We start from the raw sequence: 24,453 nt of genomic DNA, 5'->3' as shown, positions 1-24,453 counted from the left end.
TATAAACAATGACAATTCTCTATTTCAATTTCTAACTATTCATTGCTAGAATATAAAAAATATATTGTATATTAACCTGGCATTTTGCAACCTTGCTAAACTTATTTATTAGTTTTAAGAGGTTATTTTGCAGATTCTTTGGGATTCTTTACATGGACAATAGTTTTATGTATAATAAGAGACAGTTTTATTTTTCCTTTCTAATCTCTTTTCTGTTTCTTTTTTTTCTTCCTTCCTTCCTTTGCCTCATTGCATTGGCTAATTACCTTGTTCTTAGGTTAAAGGGATTCAGTCTTTCAACTTTCAGGAATATGTTAATTCTAGTTTTTTGTTTTTGGGGTTTTTTTTTGTATATGTCTTTTATCAAGTTAAGGAAGTCCTCTTATATTCTTACTTTGTTGAGATACATTTTTAAATATCAGGAGTAGTGCTGAATGTTTTAGGACATTTTTTGCATCTATTGAATAATCTTTTATTTCTTCTTTAATTTGATATGATGAGTTTTACTTACTGATTTTTAAATGTTGAACTAGTCTTGCACTCCCAGGGTAAACCTTACTTGGTCATAATGCATTATCTATTTTATATATTGCTCAGATCATAACAATATAATTTGTTAGTATTTTTTAATAGAATTTTTGCATTGATGTATATAAGGGGCTATGGCCTGTAATTTTTGGGTTTTTGTCTTTCAAGGAATATATACATTTTGATTAAGTTGTTATATTTATTGTTCTGTTGTATATAATATTTCCTTCTTAAAATGTTATTGTCCTAGGAGACAAGGTAATATATCCCCTCTTTAATTCCTGATATTAGTAATATGTGTCCTCTCTCTCTTTTTTTTTTTCTGATCAGTTTGGCTTGAGGCTTATCAAATTTACTGATCTTTCCAAAGAGCTACCTTTTTTATTTCATTGGTTTTCTCTGTTTGTCAATGTTTTATTTCATTTATTTATATTTGTAAATTTATTTTATTCTTATCTCTGCTTTTTTCTATTTAATTTGTTTCTTTCCAGATTTTCCTGGTGGAAGCTGCTTAGCAATGCAAAAATATTTGCCTAGCTAATAGCACAGCAGCAATGTTCAAAGTGTAATTAGTATTTTTTAGCCATAGAACCAGCTCTACAGACCAGGAAGAATTTTACCCTGAGCTGGCTGCCGGTCAGCTGGCAGCTACCTCATGTGACTAGAGGATCTGACAAAGAAAATAGTAAAAGAATCATCAGGAATTTAGAAAACATTGTCTCCAGTACTAAGTAACTCACTTTTGCTAAAGGCTATTGACAGATTTAAGTTGTAGAAACATTGCTCTGGCTTCAGTGAGGAGAATAAGTGAGAATGGGCCTAAGTAGAGGTAAACCTCCCAGGTGGCTCCTGCAATGGAAAGTGATAACACAGCTCTTAACTAAAGTAAGGGTAGTGAGATGGAGGAAAAATACAGACTGGGAAGACTGGAAAGGTAGACTTTGTGATATGGATGGGTGTGGATCAAAGAGAAAAGGTCACAATATGATGGCTGGCTCAGGCAGTTGTCAGGAAAATAATGTTGATTGAGAATAAAGGAGTATTACATATATAAAATATATGAATATGTATATCAACACAGAGAGAGAGTTAGGTTTTTAAATTTTTTATTGTATATATTTATGGCATATAACATGATGTTTTAATATGCATATACATAGCAAAGTGATTACTACAGTCAAGTAAATTAACATATCCATCTTTTCACATACTTTTTGTCTGGGTAAGAGTACCAAAAATCTACTCTCTTAGCAAGTTTTTAGTATATAATACAGCATTATTAACTTTAGTCCTCATATTGTATATTAGATTTCTAGTGTATTCATCCTATATAACTGCAACTTCATACTGATAAATTAAAAAAATATCCTATGACCAGGTCAGCTAAATTGTAGTGCCTTGGGATACTTGGAATGAGTCAGCAGTCACATCTACATGTCCTGGAAAACATTATCATAAGTCTGTTTTAACTCAGAAGCCAGACATATTGGCACCAGAAGAAGTAACAAAATAACATAGAATGCTTCTTGTAACACTTACCCCAGATTCCTGCCTGTAAGATGTAACTTAGTAACAATCCAAAATCTACATATGTGTACTAGACAATAGAAAACCTGATGTAATGATTAGGGGGCTGTCCTCTTCTCTCTCTCTCTCCTTTGATTCTCATCTTCATGTGATTATAAAATGCCGAGCTCTACTGGCCCCCTTCAGAGAACATTTCTCAGGGCGACCTAATCCATGTGTTTCTTGGCTGCAGTTGTCATATTGGCTCAATAAACTCCATGCATATATGTTTGGCCTTGGTTTCTTTTAGGTCAACATATCTTTGTACCCTTTGACCTTTATCTTCTCTGCACCCCTCCTCCCCACCCCATAACCATGGTTCTACTCTCTGTTCCTATATATTCTTTTGTAGTGTTGGTGGTTGTTTAGATTTCACATATAAGTGAGATCATGCAGCATTTCTCTTTCTTTGTCTGACTTATTTCACTTAGCATAATGTCCTCTAGGTCCATTTATTTTGTTGCAAATGGCAGGGCCTCCCTTTTAAAGGATGAATAATATTCTAATATATATATACCACACTTTTTTATCCATTCATCCATTGGTGAATGCTTAAGTTGTTTCCACATTTTAGCTATTGTGAGTAAAGTTGCAATGAACATGGAATTGCAGGCATCTTTACAAGGTGGTGATTTTATTTCCTCTGAGTATATGCCCAGAAGAGGGATTTCTGGGTCACATGTTAGTTCTATTTTTAATTTGTTTGGAAACCTCTATTCTGGTTTTCACATTGCTGCAGTAATTTACATTCCCACCAACAGCAAACAAGGGTTCCCTTTTCTCAACACCCTCACCAACAATTGCTATCTCTTGTCTTTGTGGTAATAACTATTCTAATAGGTGTGATAGTATCTTATTTGCAATTCCCTGATGGTTAGTGATGTTAAGCATATTTTCATATAATTGTTGGCCATTTTTATGTCTTTTTTTTTTTAGAAATGTCTATTCAGGTCATTTTCCCAATTTTTAAATCAGGTTATTTGTTTGTCTGTACTGAATTTTATGAATTCTTGATATGTTTTGGATCTTAGCCCCTTATCTGATGAATGGATTATAAACCAGAAATCTGCTTTGGCTAAGGTCAGCTTCTAGATGGTTAGAAATCTTGATTCTCATTTGATTTTTAGAATAGAGTTTTTAGGTAAATGCATGTATGAGGCAACAGTCTCTGGTCAGGGGGCCAAAGTCTACAGACAGCATGGCAAGAGCCCATCTGATCAACTCTAATCACTGTTCAGGTATGGGATTGTATACTTTAGAGCTAACAGGTGGTTGTCATACCAATCCTGTTAAGAGATTTTAAGAATTGTTGAAGGGAAAGATGTGAAAAAATGTTTGCTAAGGGCAAGCTGTCTGTTGGTGGAAACTTTAGAGACAATTATACTTAGATTGTATCATATCGTAACTTTTGCTTAAGTCATTTGAGGAGATATTATATTTTAGATAATGATCTCAGTTTGACCAACTTAGCTTTTCACAAATTGCACTTTGGAATGTCACATTGTTAATTATACTGATGTTACTAGTTTCCATTATTTAAGCTGTACTTAGCCATAGATAACTATTGTCACACTGCTCATGTCTTTGTGTCCTTTTGAAATGATTGAATCAACTGATTTTTCTTGTGAAACTTCCTTGTCTTTGCATTAAAAAACAGAAGCTAACTTTGATTTGGGGCTGTACCCAGTTTTATCCTTCTAACACAGGAGTTGCTGTGGTACAATCCCTTTGGGATTGTCATCGCAATCATGGAGCTTTGAGTAATCCTTTTTTTCATCTTCTCTACACAGTGAGAAGTGTAACAAATAATGAATTAAAGAATGAATGAACAAACTGCAGATGTATATAAAATGCAGGTTTTTATAGCCGGCACTTGATGTGACATCTCCAGGCAAATGGTTGTAGGTAAGAGTAAGACAGAAAGAAAAATAAGTTCAGGAAAATAAAGATGAAGAAGAAACTGCAGGTGATCCTAAAAGATTTGCAACTATGGAAGTTCTGTTCCAAACTAACTAGACTTTAAAAAGAAGTTACCCATTCTCTTCTTTTGTGTCTGGGAATAACAAAAGACCACACATAGCCAAAGCAATGCTGAGCAAAAAAAATAAAGCTGGAGGCATAACACTACCTGACTTTAAGCTATACTACAAAGCTATAATAACCAAAACAGTATGGTACTGGCATTAAAACAGACACACTGATCAATGGAATAGAATAGAGAATCCAGAAATCAACCCACACACCTACAGCCATCTGATCTTTGACAAAGGCACCAAGCCTATACACTGAGGAAGAGACTGCTTCTTTAGCAAATGGTGCTGGGAGAACTGGATATCAATATGCAGGAGAATGAAACTAGACCCATACCTTTCACCATACAGAAACGTCAACTCAAAATGGATAAAAGTATTAAATATACACCCTGAAACAATAAAACTTCTTAAAGAAAACATAGGAGAAACACTTCAGGAAATAGGAATGGACACAGACTTCACGAATATGACCCCAAAAGCATGGGCAACCAAAGGAAAAATAAACAAATGGGATTATATCAAACTAAAGAGCTTCTGCACAGCAAAAGAAACAATTAACAGAGTTAAAAGACAACCAACAGAGTGGGAGAAAATATTTGCAAAATATACATCCGACATAGGATTAATATCCAGAATATATAAGGAACTCAAACAACTTTGCAAGAAAAAAACAAGCAACCCAATTTAAAAAATGGGCAAAAGAGCTAAGTAGGCATTTCTCTAAGGAAGATATACAAATGGCCAACAGACATATGAAAAAATGCTCAACATCACTCAGCATCCGGGAAATGCAAATCAAAACTACACTGAGATACCATCTCACCCCAGTTAGGATGGCAAAAATCCAAAAGACTCTGAAGGATAAATGCTGGCGAGGTTGCAGAGAAAAAGGAACTCTCATACATTGTTGGTGTGACTGCAGAATGGTGCAGCCTCTATGGAAAATGGTATGGAGGTTCCTCAAACAATTGCAGATAGAATTACCATATGACCCAGCTATCCCACTGCTGGGAATATACCCAGAGGAATGGAAATCATCAAGTCGAAGGTATACCTGTTCCCCAGTGTTCATCGCAGCACTCTTTGCAATAGCCAAGAGCTGGAACCAGCCCAGATGTCCATCATCGGATGAGTGGATATGGAAAATGTGGTATATCTACACAATGGAATACAACTCAGCTATAATAATGAATGAAATATTGCCATTTGCAGCAACATGGATGGACCTTGAGAGAATTATATTAAGTGAAACAAGTCAGGCACAGAAAGAGAAATACCACATGTTCTCACTTATTGGTGGGAGCTAAAAATGAATAAGTAAATTCACACACACACACACACACACACACACACACACACACACACACACACAAAAAAAAAAAAAAAAAAAAAAAACGGAGGAGGGGGAGAAGACATAACAACTACAGTTCCTTGAAGTTGATATGACAAGAAAACAGAAAGGACATTGTTGGGTGAGAGGGAGGAGAGGGAGGAGCGAGGGAGGTTTCGGTAATCGGCCACAATAATCAACCACATTGTATATTGACAAAATAAAATTAAAGAAAAAAAAAAGGTTGTAAACCCCTAGGCAAAAAAAAAAAAAACACACTTTCACCTTAGTTTTTGGCTAATCTCTTTCCTCTCGCTCACTACACCCTCACTGAGCAATCTCCATTTACAGGTAAAGTTATTATGAGGCCATATGCACCTGCATAGCATCAATAACGATAGGAAACTACAGATCTTCAAGCAGGACGTGTGGAGTATGACACAAATAGGTAAATAAAGCTGATTAGTAAATAGGAAATAGTATTGACAGGAGTTTTTAGAACTTCTGGGGATTAGGACAGGAATTAGTAATAGGTAGATAGAAAACTAATCACATAAAATAAGAACACATAAAAAGAGAATTCATCACATAAATGAAAACATTTTATGTGGTTAAACAAGAACAAAAAGTTAAAAAGTTAATGATTTAAAACAAAAATTTGTACAAGAAGAGACACATAATTCTTGCATCTACTATTTACATGGTCATATTAATTTAAACACTAAATATTAACTTACCCCAAATCATGCTGTTATGGCTTTGAGAGTTTCAGGTGAAAAGAAGGACCTGTGCCTATCAGAGGGAGTTAAGAAAATCAAATGCCCTACCACACATGGAAGAGAAGAAATATATCTAGATATATATAACATAACATAGTGGTGTAAGCACATTATGTGTATATATGAACTTAAATGCTAGAATAAACAGCCAAAGCATGTAATGTGGTTGCCCCTGGGGAATTGGGAGTGGGGCTGCTGGGTAAGAAGGGTGAGGCCTGGGACTGGGAGACATGCAATGTTCTTTGGCTTTAACAGAACAACAGAACAGTGTGTGTGTGTTCCTTTGGAAATAATAAAGATGTATTCCGTAGAAGGGAATTTACTGCTCCCAGTAGGCTTTCCTTCTGGTTGATCAGTTCATTTTTCTTTCAGTGCACATATAATGCATCATGAAATTATTTCTTCTTTGGAAACATGTGACATTTCCTAATGCATTTTTCATGATCGTGAATAGGGTTCAGTATCAGGAAACATTATATACCTGGAAAACCCTCTGTGAGCGAGAATGTCCAATTTTCTGATAATTTTATAACTTACTGATACAGACTCAATTAAATCTATATTCCATAGCTCCACCCAGACCTTTCTCCTGATAGCAAAATTGGTTTGTCCCATAGCCCTTGGACCTCTCCAATTGGAAGTTTACCAGCACTTAAAACTAAGATGCCTGGAACTGCTGTTTGCTTGATCAGACTTTAGTCAGGTTCCTGAGACAACTTCTCTGAGGCCCACCTGTGTACTTCCTTGTAAAATGCAGTTTTAGCAAGAACCATACTAAATTAGTTTAGCAAGAAACCATCCCCTCTCAAATCTGATCACCATCTGTATCTGATCAGTTTCCTCATCTGCCACCACCCCCCAGGGGATATCTGATAACCCCTTCAGCTAGAATCTTATTAGGTTGGTTCAGTCAGAATCTTCCTTACCCCTAACGTTTCCTGTTAGTAATTTTCCATGCACTGACCCCCCTACACTGCTCCTTAGCTCTAAATTGACACTTGCCTATGCTGTGTTTTGAGTTAAGCCTAGTCTCTCTCCTTCACTGCAAAATCCCATTGCTATAATCCCTATACCTACTACAATGGTCCTGAATAGAGTTATCCTTGCTGTGCTTTAACAAGTATCATTAAATATATAGACAGATATCCATATGTGTTTGTGTGTATGTATATATATGTGTGTATATATACATACATACATATATATGTATATATAATCTCTGGTGTGAGACCTGAAACCATAAAATTTTAGAAGAAAACATAGGGAAAAAGCTCCATGATATTGGCCTTGGGATTGATTTTTTTATATATCTTGCCAAAAATACTGTCAACAAAAGCAAAAATAAAGAAATGGGACTACATCAAGCTAAAATACTCTACACAGCAAAGGAGACAATCAACAAAATGAAAAGGCAGCTAACTGAATGTAGGAACATATCTGTGAACCTGACTGAGGAACCTGAGGCACTGACAAAATTTAGACTTTATTTGAGCCAACAGGTGTAGCTGCAGCCCAGGAAAACAACACCAACTTGATTTGGGAGGTGCTCAGAAGGGCCAGCAGAGCTTTAGAATTTTTTACTAATCTCTCTCTCTCACAAACACACACAAAAGAGAAAGAGAGAGAGAGAGAGAAAGAAACAAAGGAGAAGAAAGACGTAAGTATCACAAAAATGCTGAGAATGTCAGCATTTTTAAGTCAACTTACAACTTCTTTAGGTGTCAGCAAGGCTGATTTTTAGGTTACATGGCTATGGGGTAAACATTCTCAGGATGTGGGGACATAACTGCCTTTCCACTCCAGAACCCCCAAGGCTTTTAGCAATTTAGCTGATGTTACACTTCTCTCTGTGTAATGGAGATGAAAAAAGGATTACTCAAAGCACCATGAATGTGATGAGAATCCCAAAGGGACTGCACCTCAGCCACTCCTGTGTTAGAAGGAGAAAACTGGGTACAGCCCTGAATCAAAGTTAGCTTCTGTTTTTAGTGTAAAGACAAGGAAGTTTCACAAGAAATATCAGTAGATTCAGTCATTTCAGAAGGACACAAAGACATGAGCAGTGTGACAATAGTTATCTATGGCTAAGTACAGCTTAAATAATGGAAACTAGTAACATCAGGAAAATTAACAATGTGACATTTCAAAGTGCAACTTGTGAAAAGCTAAGTTGGTCAAACTGAGATCATTATCTAAAATATAACATCTCTTCAAATGACTTAAGCAAAAGTTACGTTCTTATGATAAATTCTAAGTATAATTGTCTCTAAAGTTTCCACCAACAGACAGCTTGCCCTTAGCAAACATTTTTTCACATCTTTCCCTTCAGCAATTCTTAAAATCTCTTAACAGGATTGGTATGACAACCACCTGTTAGCTCTAAAATCATTAAAGTATACAATCCCATACTTGAACAGCGATTAGAGTTGATCAGATGGGCTGTTGCCATACTGTCTGTAGACTTTGGCCCCCCGACCAGAGACTGTTGCTTCATACATGCATTTACCTAAAAATCCTATTCTAAAAATCAAATGAGAATCAAGATTCCTCACCCTCTACAACTATTTATCCTGCTTACTTCTGGAGAAGATTCCAGGTGCCTTGAAATAAAACATACCTGAGCCCTCTGCTGAGTCTACTTCCTACAGAGCTCCTGCTGCTTAATCACTGGGCACCTCCATCAGACATATCCCCTCTCCCACCTGCCTTGAGATGTGCTCATCTGCTCTGGAATGAGCCACTGTCTGCAGAGACCCCACAATCCTTGAAGAGCTGGCCATGCAGTCTGTTCCCAGTTGACTGACCATTGGGTGTCGAGGGGTCTACTGTCATCTTTCAGGAAGCCCCATAATTTGGGAAAGGAAGAGAAAAGAAGGACTGTCACCTAGTGTATGATCCCTCCCAGAAGTAAATGGCAAATCCCATCTTTTGTTACTCTTGGCTGGGTGGGCACTATCACTGCACAGCCTGCCTCATCACTAGTCACCTAGGTGGATTCCTGGGTCCCAGCTACATCTCACCCAAGTTTTCCAGCCCCTACAGAGGCTGCAGAATGGGACTAAAGACTGTCCTGACACTCTCAAGGAAGAGGTCTATGCTGAAGATTCCCTTTGCCCTTCTGAGATACAAGTGCCAGAGGGAATACAAAAAGGCTCTGTCTCTCTCTTTCTTTGTTTAATATAAAAATGTCATTTATTCTTTAAGTGAAGCAAAGCAAGGACTTGACATGTTTGCCTTAAATTAGCTCCCCTCTAATGTGATTAACCAGGTCTCTAGAACAACTATAGGATTTAAGAAATAAAATTCAAAGTCTCCAGCTCTAATTAGCAGAAGGTACAACAAAAAGCTAAATTTTGTGGTCATGTTCACAGCTAGAGATTTAATCAGACTGTCTACATGTGGAGTTGAAACTCAATCTCAGACAAATTATTTCTCATATTTTAAAATTCCAAACTCATTTATAATTTTTTTTTTTGCTCAAAAAAGAAAAGCTCACAAGGCAACTGTAAACATCACATTTCTTGTCTCTTTCTTACCAGAAAATGTAAAGCTCCACTCATTAATCAACCATGCCAGACACAGCAGCTGGTCCTGCCAGCACCCTTCTCCCCTCTCCCTTATTGGATTTGATTCACTTTGGTATTCTTTGGTTGGGCGTTTCCAGCCTCTAAATACTGTCTGTTTATATCTCCCTGACTCTTCTCTGCTCCCTGAGACTCTACCACATGGAGTCATTTAGATCTACTTACTGGGGAAAGAGCAGGCACCTAGGTCCTCACCAGGATGCTCATCAGTAGTTTCACTCTGGTGGGTCCTGTAGTTGCTGGTGTCATCCAATCCAGACATCATGAGATACCCACCACGTTGTAACATGGCATGACCCTCACCCCCTACTACAATACCCAAATGATTTTCTTCTTGAACCTTGCAGTAATAAAGAAGCGTTTGCATCCTTTGCTGAACTGAAAGCCCTGTATGGCTTGCTTGCCTCTGTATCCATGATGTTATTAGATAAATAAGTATTGAATGAATAAGTGAAAGAATGCATGGTTTCCACTTAGAATGGAAGACATCATCCCTAGTTCTTTCATTCTGTCCAATGACACTCTTCTGCAATGAGGTACAGTGGAAAGATTGTTGGGTGTAGAGGCTGGGGTGCTTAGAGTCAGACAAATTCAAATCCTAATGCAGTTCTAGACATAGAATACCCAATGTCAGTCATTGGTAGTTTTTGCCCTTGTGAATTTATTTATCAGCATTATGCTTAGTAATTCATTCATTCATAATTTATCTATTTAAAAAAAAAATGATGATTAAGTCTTACTATGTGTCAGTCTCCATACTAGATGTGGGTATGTAAGTGGTGAACTAAACAGACAAAGCACCTGCTTACATTTGGTGGGGGAGTGTGGGAAGTAGACCATCAAATCACTACGTGATATACATACAAAATTCATAACATCTAATATAGTGATGGGTATACACTTGTAAGCAAGACAGACACAGCCCATGCTTTCATGGAGGAGCTTATATTGCAGTGCCCCCAAAAACAAAAGAATTCAATAGACAGCAGCCTAAAACAACAGGAAGCTGCTCTGTGGTAGACCCTGCATCAACAGACATCCACTGAGAGCCACAGGGTAAAGCCATCCAGACTTTGCATAGACCACTGCCTTGGTATACTTGCAATGCCTTTACTGTAATTGATTCCATGATTGCCCATTAAGGAGGAAACTGAGGCACAGCCCAAAGACACTTGAGGCAATCAGTGGTGGGCTCTGGAGTCAGGTTTCAATCTGTTGCCCTGACTCGAAAGTCCAGGTTCCCTTCGTGATGCCTCACTGCCTCTCCGCCTGCTAAATAGAGCAACCCAGAGCAGAGGCTGATCTGAGGCATCTGGGGCATCACAGAATGCTGGCCATATTCTTGGGAAACCTCCAGAAGCCCAGGATTTGGGAGCCGAGCACACCTGTGCAGGTAGACATCCAGGTGATGCTGCTCATAGCGATTGAACTTGGGGTGAATTCTCTAGCTCCATCCTGTCTGCTTTCATTGCTGCCTTGTTCTCTGTCAGCAGAGGTGATGATAGATGCTGAAGAGCCATCAGTTTATCATGCCATTTGCCTAACATTGGCATGATTGACAGTTCATACCTGCCAGAATCTGGGGAGGATACAGCAATGCCCCAAGGCAAGGCAGCAGGGACAGCTGCCTTTTCACCCCAAGGCAGCCTGCAGGACAGAAGGACAGGGGGTGGAGGTGGGGGGAACAGGGGGGAGCTGGGGCATCAGAGCATCTAAGTGTGGTCTGTGGCCTCCAGTTTACAAAGGGCAAAACTAATACAGCATTAGCTTGAGGCTTTGCAAGAATGTTCACAAAATGTGTCCCACCGAATCATTGTTTTGTGGATGTTAATAATAGTGTGTTTTAGGATTCTGTGGTAAAATAAGGGTGGGAATTTCTGGGTTAAACACAGACTAACTGGGATTATTTGGCATTATTTATACAGGATTATATGTAAGCATTCTTCCAAACCATATTAAATATATCATTCAGCCTATTTTGGAGGATGCTTTTTTTTTTTGTACTGATTTCTGTTCTGTGCTTCTATCATATATTATCTTCTTCAGCCTTCACAACAGTTCTGTGACTTAGTTATGTTTATAAGTCTGTTTCACAGATGAGAAAAATTGAGATTTAGAAAAATACTTTGACTTTTCCAAGGTCACATGGTTCAGAAGTAGCAGAACCAGGACTCCAGGACTGGCTCGCTGACTCCAGGGTCAGAAGTGGGATTGCTCTGAGGTCACCTCTGGAAAACCTTTCTTTTTCCATCTTCACAGTGGGATAATATGATTATTCTTCCTAGTGAGGTGAAGTGAATTTTAACTGTAAAGTTAGCATCAAACATAAAGCTCTGTATCAATGCTAATTGTAATTTTTATACAATTCGTTAGGCCTAATATTCTCATATGAAAATTCAGCCCTTTGGCCTATGTGACTTTTTAGTCTCTTTCAGCTCAACAGAGGGCTGATTTTGGTAAAATTAGAGCTCACTAGGGTTAGAACACTTAAGGACTTCAGGTACAATAAGTTCCCTGAGTTTCAGATCTGGTTTTTAAAAATGTTTTTTTTTTTAATTTATTTTTTCCTTAAAAGGTGGATGATACTGTTTCCTCTGACACTCTTACAGAGGCTTTTGGGACTCCAATGTGATGGAAAGCATGTACAGCATTGCGTGAGAATGCACTGAGTTAGAAGCTACCGTTATTATTCTCTTCATGGTGACACCAATGACATGGGCAATTATGGGCAATTCATGTCTGTGCACTCTCCTCAAAGAAAGGGACACATAAACAGCAGGGAGAAACACAAGTGGCGAGCATGACATGCATGAAATAAGTCTTTCATGAAAATGCAGAAGGGTCTCTGGGACAGAACCCTGAGCTGCTCGTCTGGCTAATGAGCTTCCTAAACAGAGCTCTTCCACTCCTGACAACAAGTGGCACATTATGACAGAAACCAGAATCGTTTCCTTGTAAGGGAGGTTGTGCTATTGAAGCCAAAAGGGCAGGAAGCTGAGAGAAGAACTACAGAGGGCAAGTTGCAAATTAGAGGACAGAGTTTAAAGGAGGGCTTATCAGGTATTTTTAAAAACAAAAGTAGAACATGACTTACAGTATTAAAAGGAAAAAACATCATTTAAATTTCCACAACCATGATGATCATGGCTATGTGTAAAAAAGGCAATGCATAGAAAAAAGCCCATGAGAAAATTCATTATGTATTATTAAGGAAAACATGTGAAAGGATTGTGGTTAATTGCAATGACTAAGATTTACTGAGAATTTATTGATTCTAGAAAACACTTTATATGTAAACTCGTGTATTCTTCAAACAGCCCAGCTGAATAAACTTTGTGTTCTATTTTATAGATGAGGAAACTCACATTTGGAGAGTTTTTGTTGTCATTATGTGCCTTTTGTTTTGTTTTTCATTTTGTTTTGAGGGCTGGCTGGTGTAGGGATCTGAACCCATGACCTTGGTGTTATAAGGCTGCACTCTAACCAACTGAGCTAACCAGCCAGTCCCTGTGTCTTTTCTTTAATGTTTCACTTTTTAAGCAAGCAGGTATTATGTTTTAATTTTTTAAATCAACTAATAAATCTAGTATGAATCCTAATTATTTCAGCTTGCCATAAGGTTTAAAAAAGTATGGAGAACACAGTTTTCTTCTTGCTGTTCCCCATCACTGACTTCCTTTCACAACATCTGTGTGAATGTTGCTCTCCTCTTTGCCTGTCCCCACATTTCTTTTCAATCCTTGCTGTTCCTGGAGCAGAATCCTCCTTCAGTCTGTTCACCTGGCCACATCCTCTGACGGCTGCATTGTGTGATGTACAACTCCACACTGCTGAAGGCGTCCTGGGGGTAACCCACACAGGGTTTGCACAATGCTTCTGTGAAGAGGCTCAGTATCTCAGCGTCCTTCCTGCATCCCAACTTTGGAGCTTTGCCTAGGCAGGTCCTCTGCATGCCTTCGCAAAATCCCTCCCCAGATTTTCCGATGGTTTAGCTCAAAGAATGTGCACTCTCTACCTCACCCTTCTACCCTTTGCCAGATTTTCACCAAAATCTCTGAGTGCAGGGTAGGATGACTCAATCAATTTAAATTTAAAAAATGATACTCAACTTCATTGAATTGAGGTCAGAGGAAATGTTCTGTATTCTACTCATTCTTTGGCCTACTCAGTGATAGGAAAATAGTCATTTTTTGTTCCAAGTGTGCTAGTGGAGAATTTATTTTCTCTGCTTGGTCTCAGGCTCTCTATATATCTGTCCTATAAAATAAATCTGAGTACATAAATTAAATAAAGTTAACCATCCCTGCTTGGGATTTGCTGTGCTTCCTGACCACTGCATGCATGCCTTTCATCAACTTGAAACATCACAGCCACTGAATACTGTGTCACTCATGTCCTCTCTGATCTCTCCTTCCCTGCCCCTTCTTGGCCTCCTGTTAGACATAAGTTGGATTGCTCATTTTAGTTTCCATATCCCCTCACCTCTCTTTTATATTTTTCCCATGTCACTTTTCCATGTTGCACTCTAGGCAAATGTATGCAGTTCTATCTTCCAGTTCCTAATTATTTCTCCAGTTGTGTACGTTTGAACTCTTCAATCTGTCCATTGTGACTTTAATCGCAATGACTGCATTTTTCACTTCTGCAGGGTCTATTTGGTTCTTTCACAAAAATACCTGGTCTTTCTGGATAAGGTCTTGATTCTGTCTCACTCTTTGTTGTCGTTTATAATTTAAAATTTAAAAAATACACTTATTTTCTAGTCTATCATGGTGTTGTTATTATCCTACAGTCTTAGGGGTCTAACTATCTTGCTTGTTTGTTTGCTTTGTATTTCTGCTACTCTCAGTACCAATGGCTTGCATCCTCATGTGTGTTGTAATTTGTAATTTCGGGCTTGTTCCCTCTGATTCCATCTCTGTGAATCCTGGAAGAACTGTGTTGAGAGTGTCCCCTTCCAGAGAAGATTTGAGAGCATATTTATCCTGTGCCTCTGGGGCATTACAAGTCTGGGACTGTGTTTGTGTTAATATTAAGCTTTGAAAATTGTAGGCTTTGTAGTCAGTCGAAAACCTGAACCCCATTTTGGAAGAACTGTGCTGCCTTGTAGATGCCCTGTGGAGCTTTGTTGGATGTAAAAAGTTTTTTTAAAAAAAGTGAATAACATGAATACATTATTTTAATGTTTTCTTTAAAAAATTTGCCAAAATTATTCAAAAAAATTTTAAGTTTAGAAAAAGTAAACGTAGTCCTGACTCGTCCAGGAGGCATGTCTCTACAGCCTTTAAAAGTACTCCATTTTTATGATTCCTAAATCAGTATTGACTAAGTCAGAATTCATATTCTCCTGACTCATCATAAAACACTGGAGCTAACTGGGAGTTCAAAGATCACACAGGCCACCCATCTCCCTGCACATGTAAGGGCCACGCTGTTTCTCTGGGGCTAAGCATTATCAGCCAGTGACTCCCAGGAAAGGATTTGAATTGTTCATTTGGTACATAAAATTGGAAACAGCAAAACGTGAATAGGAATAAAAGCTTGAAGCTCAAATTTACCTACCCAGAGAGACTTTTTATCTCAGATCACCGATTAAAACTATCCTGACAACACATTTTGCTGTGTTTTCCCCCACGGGCCTCACTGTCAATGTCGTCTTCCCCACCAAAATGTGGGGATATTTCCAAAGCAGTGCATAATGTGATTGAACAGCCCACCTGCCTCAGGCATAAGGATTTCAAAGGATTCTGCCTCAATTCACCAGAGAAGCTGGGCATTTCAATGACTCCAGAAATTTTATTTGATCTTCCTAATATTTGCTGATTCTGGAGGTGCAGACCATTTTCATTAGTCTCGTCTCATCTTAGAAGCACAAAAACCAGTTCCAGGGCACAAGTGACTTCTCTTTTCATCCATTTATTATCCAAGAGCAGTTAGCTTCAGGCAAGTCTCAGAAGCATTGGTTAATTAGACAGTGTGAAAGTTTGCTAATGAGTGTGTCTCCCATTTGACTCTTTCTGGCTTTTACCTGCTCCTGATTCTTTGTTTGGAAACCTCATTTTTCTAAACAAGTCACTCTCTGAAGTGGAGTGGCTCATCCATCACCAAACATTAAGTTTCCCCCAGCGTCCATCCAGCTTTCCCTAGCTTGAATGATGTTTTCTATGATTGTTCCAGATGGGTTCCTGTCTGGTCCTCAGCGGGCAGCTGATAAGAGAAGGAACCACTGTCCTGAGGCCTCCTGGGTTTAAGAAAGATGCCCAGTTGTGGGTGTGGGTATGAGGAAGCCAGACGAGGGACACATGCGGACCCTTTAGTTAACTACAGGGAGGATGCACAAAAGAATGGTACTGATAATGGAGCCAAAGCCACAAATGCTCCTAAGGTCTCAAGCCTTTTCTTGCAATACAGGAAAACCTTTTGAAAATTGCTCCCAAGAATTAAAATGGGTCATCAGGGGTCTGGGAACATGCCGCTCCACCTCCCACTAGTTTTGTTAACTGTAAGAGATACCTTGACTTTCCTGAGCTTCACTTTCCTCACCTGGAAAGGGAGACACACGAAACCTGTTGATCTCAGGATAAACTCACATACTGAAGCTCTGTGACTCACATTTCCTTATTTCACTGCTGAGGAGTCTGAGACCCTGAGAACTAAAATGTCTTGTCCAAATTGACATAGTCAGGAAGTGACAGACCTGAGGCCAGAGGTCGGGTCCCTTAACCTCACTTTACCCTCAGGTCCAGTCCTCTCCCATCACAGACACTTCTCTGCAAACACAGGAGGGTTTTTGTCACACTATGCAGTGAGGGGAGGAGTTTGGAGGCTGTGGGCTCTTCAGGGCTCCAAGTCCTCGTGTTCATATACTTGTCTTTTTCTCCCATGGTTTACATTTGTTAAATTGTCTACAAAATGTTCATGTTTTGGACAAGCCCCTCGCCAACTGAGGGAAAGTGGAACTGAATTACTCATCCTTTCTTCATAATTAAAGAGTGTCAGCATGTGGACTGGTCATTGCATGCCCATTCTCCTGGACAGCTCCCTCTGGGGCTCCAGTGATGTTCTGGAACTGAGAGCAGAGGCAGGCCCTCATTCCCTCCCCTTCCCAGGTCATCAGCCTGAGCTCAAAACCGCATGCCCACCTGTGCAGTGGGCATTGGTAGAGTAACTCCTCTCAGTGTTGGAGTTAAGGGCTGATGGCATTAAAATACACCGGCCATTTGATACAAAATGTGCAGGAGGTCTGCTGCATCGGGAGAGGAAAGCGCTGGTCTAGAAAGTCTGGGTTCCAGCTCAATATGCTGCTAACCAGACAGCTATCAGCAAATCATTTCATAACTTTGACTTTACACGTTATATCTGCAAACTTAGGGATCTGAAATGAGCAGTCTTAAAGGTTCTTTCATGCTCTAAAACAGGGAGTCTTAACCTTGGCACGCTGATAATTCTTTGGTTGGATGAATCTCTTTCGTGGGGGCTGTTCTGTGCATCACAGGGTATTGAGCAGCATCCCCGGCCTCTGCCCACTTCATGCCAGTAGCACTCTTTCCTCATCTCCAGTTGTGACAACCAAAAATGTGTCCAGACATCGCCAGATGCCCCCTTGGGGGCCAAATCTCCCCATTGCAAATCTCTGATGTAAGATAATGCAGAACTGTAACCTGCATGTTTCCCCAGCACACTGTTACTTGGATACAAATTAAAAGAAAAAACAGTCCGAAATTTCTTTTTCACTAATTTTGTCGTATTTTTATGAGGTGGGTTGGAAGCACTTTTAAAAATGTATTGCCTGGGATAAGGAAAATATTAAGCCATTACCCACTTTAGATAATGCCTGGATTAATTTTATATTAATTAGTTCAAAATAATGCTGCTAGAGATTACACTAAAGGGGCAGAACATAGACGAGATAAATCCAGAAAGTGCAAAGCATGGGAGCAGAGCCACTAGGGAGTGAGCTTCTCCACTCCTCGGTGCCTCTCCCCCGGGCTCCCTGTGCTCCACTGCCCAGTTCTGAGTTGTCCTTCCTCTCCATCACCTCGGCCCCAGCATTTTTACACACAGCTGCCATTTGTGAACAGCTCTTCTCACTTTGTCTGTTGGGAAAACATCTACCTGTACTTCACAATTCAGCCCAATGTCACCTCTTTTACGAAGTCTTCCTGGGTCACACTACTTTCCAAAACTCAGCCAAACTTGGTTCTTTCCTCCCAGGGTAGTTCTACCAAAAGCCTCATCCTTTGTCCTCCTGCCAGAGGTCTCTCCTTCCACCATGATGCCCTCAGTGTGAAGGGCTGGCTTTGTTCCCACCCCTTGTTCAGTGCATGCTCCAGCAAACTCTAAATCTCAGTTCCAGGTTTACTCCTCAGGGAATCCAGTCCTGACACATTAATGTGAAGAGAGAATTTAAGACATTTGATCTACACTCTCAATGCAAATGCCTTCTACATTTTTGGGACCTTGTATCCAATTTTTTTCTAGTGAGCAGTAAATTTCTCTATAATAAATAATTTTATTTATTTAGTAACTGTCTCCTCTACTAGACTTTAGCCTTTATGATGGCAAGGGTTGGCTTTTATTATTATAGCATTATTTTATGGTAATTTATTGGTGCATGATAGGTGCTCAATCAATAGTGATTGAATGAGCACATCTAATGAGATGTTCTGTTGCGTCTCTTCTTCCTAGCAGACTGCAAGCTTTGTGGGGCAGAGACTGTGCTCATTCATCTTGTGACCTCAGCATCTAGAACAGTGCCTGGCAATTAGAAATTGTCTATTAATTCATCAGTATCATCAATTTTCTTGTCACCAGTATTTACCAAATGCTTAATATGTGCTAGAAAATGTGCTCCATACTTTACAGAAATTATTTTATCTAACCCTCTCAGTCACCTTTATGAGACATGTTATACCCACTTTACAGGTGAGACAACTAAGACTTAGAGAGTTCAAAAAACCTGCTCTAATCACACCCCCAAACTCCTGCTGTTAGTTACTGTTTCACAAAGTCCCTCAGATTAATGCCACAAACAAAAGAAATGTCCCAGAATCTTCTGGTGTAAGTGTTTGGAACCAGGAGTTTAATAGTTAAAGAAAAAAAAAAAGTAGGAAATATTTTAAAAATGCATATATAACTTCAGCATTTTATTTCAAATTATATAAATATTAATGTAAATATACATGCATTTACCAACTGTAAGGCAGACCAAGACTTCTTTCAGTATGGTTTCTTTGCTAGAGTTTTGCCTTATCTCATATAAATTACATCCATAAAATAGCCTCTATTCGTTCAAGTTTTTCTTTCTTTAATGTGGAGAGAGAATTTAAGACATTTGATCTACACTCTCAATGCAAATGGCTTCTAGATTTTGGGGCCCTTGTATCCAATTATTTTTAGTAATAATGACCATACATAATCGTCCAGCAATTTTTAAAGCAACATACCTTATTGTTTTAAATCTTTGCAAGGTGCAAATTTTTTCATAGTACTTTTCATAGAAATAATATTACCTCTTTTTACCACAATATTTTTTTGGTTTGTGAAACAATTGTAAGGAAAATATGGAAACTCTTAGCACATGCAGACCTGTTGGGAGTAGCAAAGCGTCTCGCCGGGGAATGTCTCACCCATTGACGGCTTCAGTCTAGAATGTTTTACAGAGGGATTGGGCCAGATTGGTTAACCAGGAAAAGTAGCTAAATAGAGCAAGTTTAGGAGAGCTCTTGCTGTAAATATTTCCAAGATTCAACACACACACAACTGGGGAGTATAACAGTTCCAGTAGTCAACAATGACTGAGCACCTCAACTCAAAGCTGCTGTAAGGAAGATAGTTGAGTAGAAAATAAAACAGAAAAAATGATATGATGTAACTCCTCCCCATATCCTCTGGATCTTGGGTCTTTATTCTTCATTGTAAAGATTGAAGACCATGGGTGAGCAGGCCCCACGGGTGCCATTTGTGACCAGGAAACCGCCTTCTGGTAGTTTCTCTACTAGTCTGAAGGAAGCTCCTGCAGATGCAATTGATTAGAATGACCAGCGGCCCCACAGCCCTGCAGCAAGTGACTGTAGATTCATCCACGAGTGCTGAGGCCCTGGGCTGAGAATTCTGGCTGCAGGGAAACAGCTCTGCAGTAAATTCAGCTTCAGGGCTGGCATCTCTGCCTCAGGCAAAACATTACCAGGGCTCATGTCTCCCAGGAGCAGCAGGAGGCAGAAGTGCTCACAGGCAGAGGATGACAGCCTCATTGATAAACTCGAAATGTCAGCTTCGGACATGCACCAACTTAAGCTGGACTGGTCCTGTTGCTTTTCCTCAAAGATATTTTTAATTAAACTTCTAAAATAATTTTTACATAATTGTAGATTCACATAAAGAGAGATTCCCATGTATCTTTTTACTCAGTTTCCCTCAATGGCAACACCTTGCAAAACTATAGTGCACTATCACAGCCAGGATATTGACATTGATGCAATACACTGATCCTATTCAGATTTCCTGTCTTACTTCCACTTGTGTGTGCATGTGTGTGTGTGTATTTAGTTCTATGTAAGTTTATTGCCTATGTAGGTTTGTGTACCCACCACCACCGTTAAGACAAAGAATAGTTCTATCTCCACGAGAGTTCCTCTTATTGCCATTTAATACACACCCGCTTTTATCCCCATCTCTCCAGCCCCAGCACTGGTAGCAATTAATTTGTTCTCCATGTCTATAATATTTTTCATTTCAAAAATATTATATACGTGGAATCATACAGTATGCAATCTTTTGAGATTGGCTTTTTGACCTAGCGTAATTCTCTGAAGATTCATGAAGTTTGTTTTGTGTATGGGCAGTTCATTTCTTTGGATTGCTGAGAGGTATTCCATAGTATGAATGAACCTTAGCCCATCCTTCCCTCATTGTTCAACCTTTCCCTCACTGAAGGAATATCAGGGTTATTCCCAGGTTTGGCTGCTATGAATAAAAGTGGTAAAACATTCACATTCATGTATAGGTTTTCCTATAGTAGAAGTCTTCATTTCTCTAGGACAAATATTCAGGAGTGCAAATGCTGGGTTGTAGGTAAGTCTATGTTCAGTTTTTAAAGAAATTGCTGAACTGTTTTCTATAGTGACTCCGCCGTTTTACATTGTCAGCAGCAATGCGATTCAGTTTCTCTGCATTTGGTGTTATCACTAGTTTTTAGTTTAGTCATAGTTATAGGTGTGTAGTTTCATTTCATTGTGGCTTTAATTTGCATTCCCCCAGTGAGTAATCATGTTGCCATCTTTGCATGTGCTTATTTACCATCTGTATATCCTCTTTAGTGAAGTGTCTTTTCATGTTTTTTGACCATTTTTAATTGGAATTGAATTTTTTTTTTTTTTTTTACTGTTGAATTGTGAGAGTTCTTCATATATCCTAAATACTAGTCCTTCATTGGATAAATGGTTTGAAACTTCGCGAATATTTTCTCCCAGTCTGTAATTTGTCTTATCATTCACTTAACAGTCGTTTTCAGAATTTTTAATTCTGACGAAGTCCAATTATCAGTAAATCATTTTATGAATTGTGCTTTTGACACCAAGTCTAAAAACTCCTTGCCAAGTTATAGACACTGAAGATTGTCTCCTATAGTTTTTCAAAAGTTTTATAGTTTTACATTTAAGTTTGTGATCTGTTTTACTAAACAATTTTGAGTGAAAGCTGAATCCAGCCAAACCATAGATCCTAATAAAAAGAGAAATGAAACATTTTAGCTTTTCATTTTTTCATTTGTTCATGTTCTTAGCATAAATCTACTCTGACCAAGGTCACTTAAGATTTATTTGGTGAAGAATACAGTAGCTCCCTCTTATGTGAACCCAAAGATGATAATAACAAACCTTATCTATGGTCACCTATGGCTGTGTCAGATATGTCATTTCTGTACCTTAGTTTTCTATCTTCACTTATAATCTCTCCATTTCCATAAAAGACAGTAAAAAGCAGAAGGTTTCAATAATGCCAGTGAAAATGTTTGTAATTGTCTAATTCAGGTGGATCTAAGGAGAGAATAATGCGAGAATATGACTGAGATGAGCTTAATGAACCATAACTGAAAAGGACCACGTCCAATCTCCTGGCCTTGACCCTGGCCCCTGGCACAATAGCTGACGGGTGTTCACCTCCCAACTGGCCTGACTTCTCTGACATTCTGAAGTTGGCTAAGTTTGGAGAAGGGAGGATATTAACATCTTGAAAGGAAACAGAGGCCCAAGAAAGAATGGGTGATCTGTTAAAAGACACATAAATTGGAAGAGAAAGCTCCTCAGACACACTTTGCTTGTGCTATTCCTGCCATCAAGCATGCAAGCCTATGATGATGGGGACTATGTCTAGGTCATTAACAGATGTATGTCAAGGGCCTTTCCTAATGCCCAGCATATAATCATTAGGCATTAAGTACATGTTAAATAAAGGAATGGACTGACTCTCAGTAATTTTTGAAGATTTATTTCAGGTTTTATCTCCTGTTGAAACTCTTCTGAACATTATAGGAAACACCTGTCTTCTCTCAGTGTTTCCTTTGTAGGAAATTATGTTTATATGCCTGTTTCCTCCCCTGGACAGAGACCTCTTTAAGGGAATGGAATGTCCTGTTTATCTTGTAGCCATAGCATTTAGCACATTGCCTGTCTCGTAAGAGATGATCAGTGAATAAGTGCTGAGAAAAAGAAAACTAACTAGATTATCTGTCTCAGCATTAGATATGTTGCTCTCTTTGGAAGCAGCAGGATCTTCTGCATAGCCATAATTTTATAACTTGGGGAAGAAAGAACACAGACACTTCATGGCAGACCTAAGTGCTTGAGTGGCAAGAGGTGCTTCTGCCTTCTAGGGGCAGCATGATTTATATCATTTGTGTATGAATCTCTGCTACTTTTAGATAATGGTGAAAAGGAAAAAGGAAAAGGCTAAGATTTAAAATCTGTTGCCAATTCTTCTGAGCTGTTAAAGGATGAAACAGATAGAGGTAACAAGAATGTCACCTCTCTTCTCCTCCTGTTTTCTAGACCATTCTATTGAGAAAGAAAGAAACAAAAGAAAACCAAGCCAAATAGCTCTTGTCACACGTATATTATTTATATTAAAAGTGCCAGTCAGAGCAATCAGGCAAGAGAAAGAAGGAACGGGCATTCAGATTAGAAAAGATGAAGTCAAATTGTACCTGATTGCAGGTGACATGACCCTACATATAGAAAAGCCTAAAGACTCTACCAAAAACCTCTTAGAGTTGATAAACAATTTCAGTAAAGTTGCAGGATACAAAATCAACATGCAAAAATCAGTAGCATTTTTATAATCCAACAACGAGCTAGCAGAAGGAGAAATCAAGAAAGCCAGGCCCTTTAAAATAGTGAACAGAAACAATAAAATAAAATAAAATATCTAGAAATCAATTAACAAAGGAGATGAAAGATCTCTACAATGAGAATTACAAATTACTTTTGAAGGAAATTAAAAAGGACACAAAAGATGGAAAGATGTTCCGTGCTCTTGGATTGGAAAAATTAACATTGTGAACACGCCCATTCGATACAAAGTGATCAACAGATTCAATGTAGTCCCCATCAAAATACCAATGAAATTCTTCACAGAAATAGAAAAAACAATCCTAACATTCATAAAGAACAACAAAAGACCCCAAATAGCCAAAGCAACCCTGAACAACAACAACAATAAACAAACAAACAAACAAACAATAAATAAATAAATAATGCTGGAGGCATAACACCACCTGGCTTCAAATTATACTACAAAGCTATAGTAACCAAAACAGCACAGTACTAGTATAAAAACAAACATACAGACCATAGAACAGAATAGAGAACTCATGAATCAACCCATATACTTGCAGTGAACTGATCTTCAACAAAGGCACCAAGAACATACACTGGGGAAAAGACTGCCTCTTCAATAAATGGTGCTGGGAAAACTGGACATCCATATGTAGAAGGATGAAACTAAATCTGTATCTCTTGCCATATACCAAATTCAATTCAAAATGCATTAAAGACTTAAATATAAGACCTGAAACTATAAAACTCCTAAAGAAAAACTTTGGGGAAACACTTCAGGTAGCAGGACTGGGTAAAGACTTTATGAATATGACCCCCAAAGCAAGGCAACAAAAGGAAAGATAAACAAATGGGATTATATCAAACTAAAAATCTTCTGCACAGCAAAAGAAACAATCAACAGAGTGAAAAGACAACCAATGGAGTGGGATAAAATATTTGCAAACTATGCATCTTACAAAGTATAAATATTCAGAATACACAAGGAACTTAGTCAACTTAACACTAAAAAACCCAAATAACCCTATTTAAAAAATGGGCAAAGAGCTGAATAGGCATTTCTGAAAGGGAGATATACAAATGGCCAACAGACACATGAAAAATATTCAATATCACTAAGCATCAGGGAAATGGAAATCAAAACCACATTAAGATATCGTCTCACTCCAGTTAGACTAGCTATTATCAAAAAGACGGAAAACAACAAATGCTGGTGAGGATGTGGAGAAAGGGAGACCCTCCTACACTGTTGGTAGAACTGTAAATTAGTGCAGCCATTATGGAAAACAGTATAGAGGTTCC

Source organism: Cynocephalus volans, chromosome 15 (genome assembly GCF_027409185.1).
Source record: "Cynocephalus volans isolate mCynVol1 chromosome 15, mCynVol1.pri, whole genome shotgun sequence".
Classification (NCBI taxonomy): Eukaryota; Metazoa; Chordata; class Mammalia; order Dermoptera; family Cynocephalidae; genus Cynocephalus; species Cynocephalus volans.
This window is presented reverse-complemented; position numbering follows the sequence as displayed.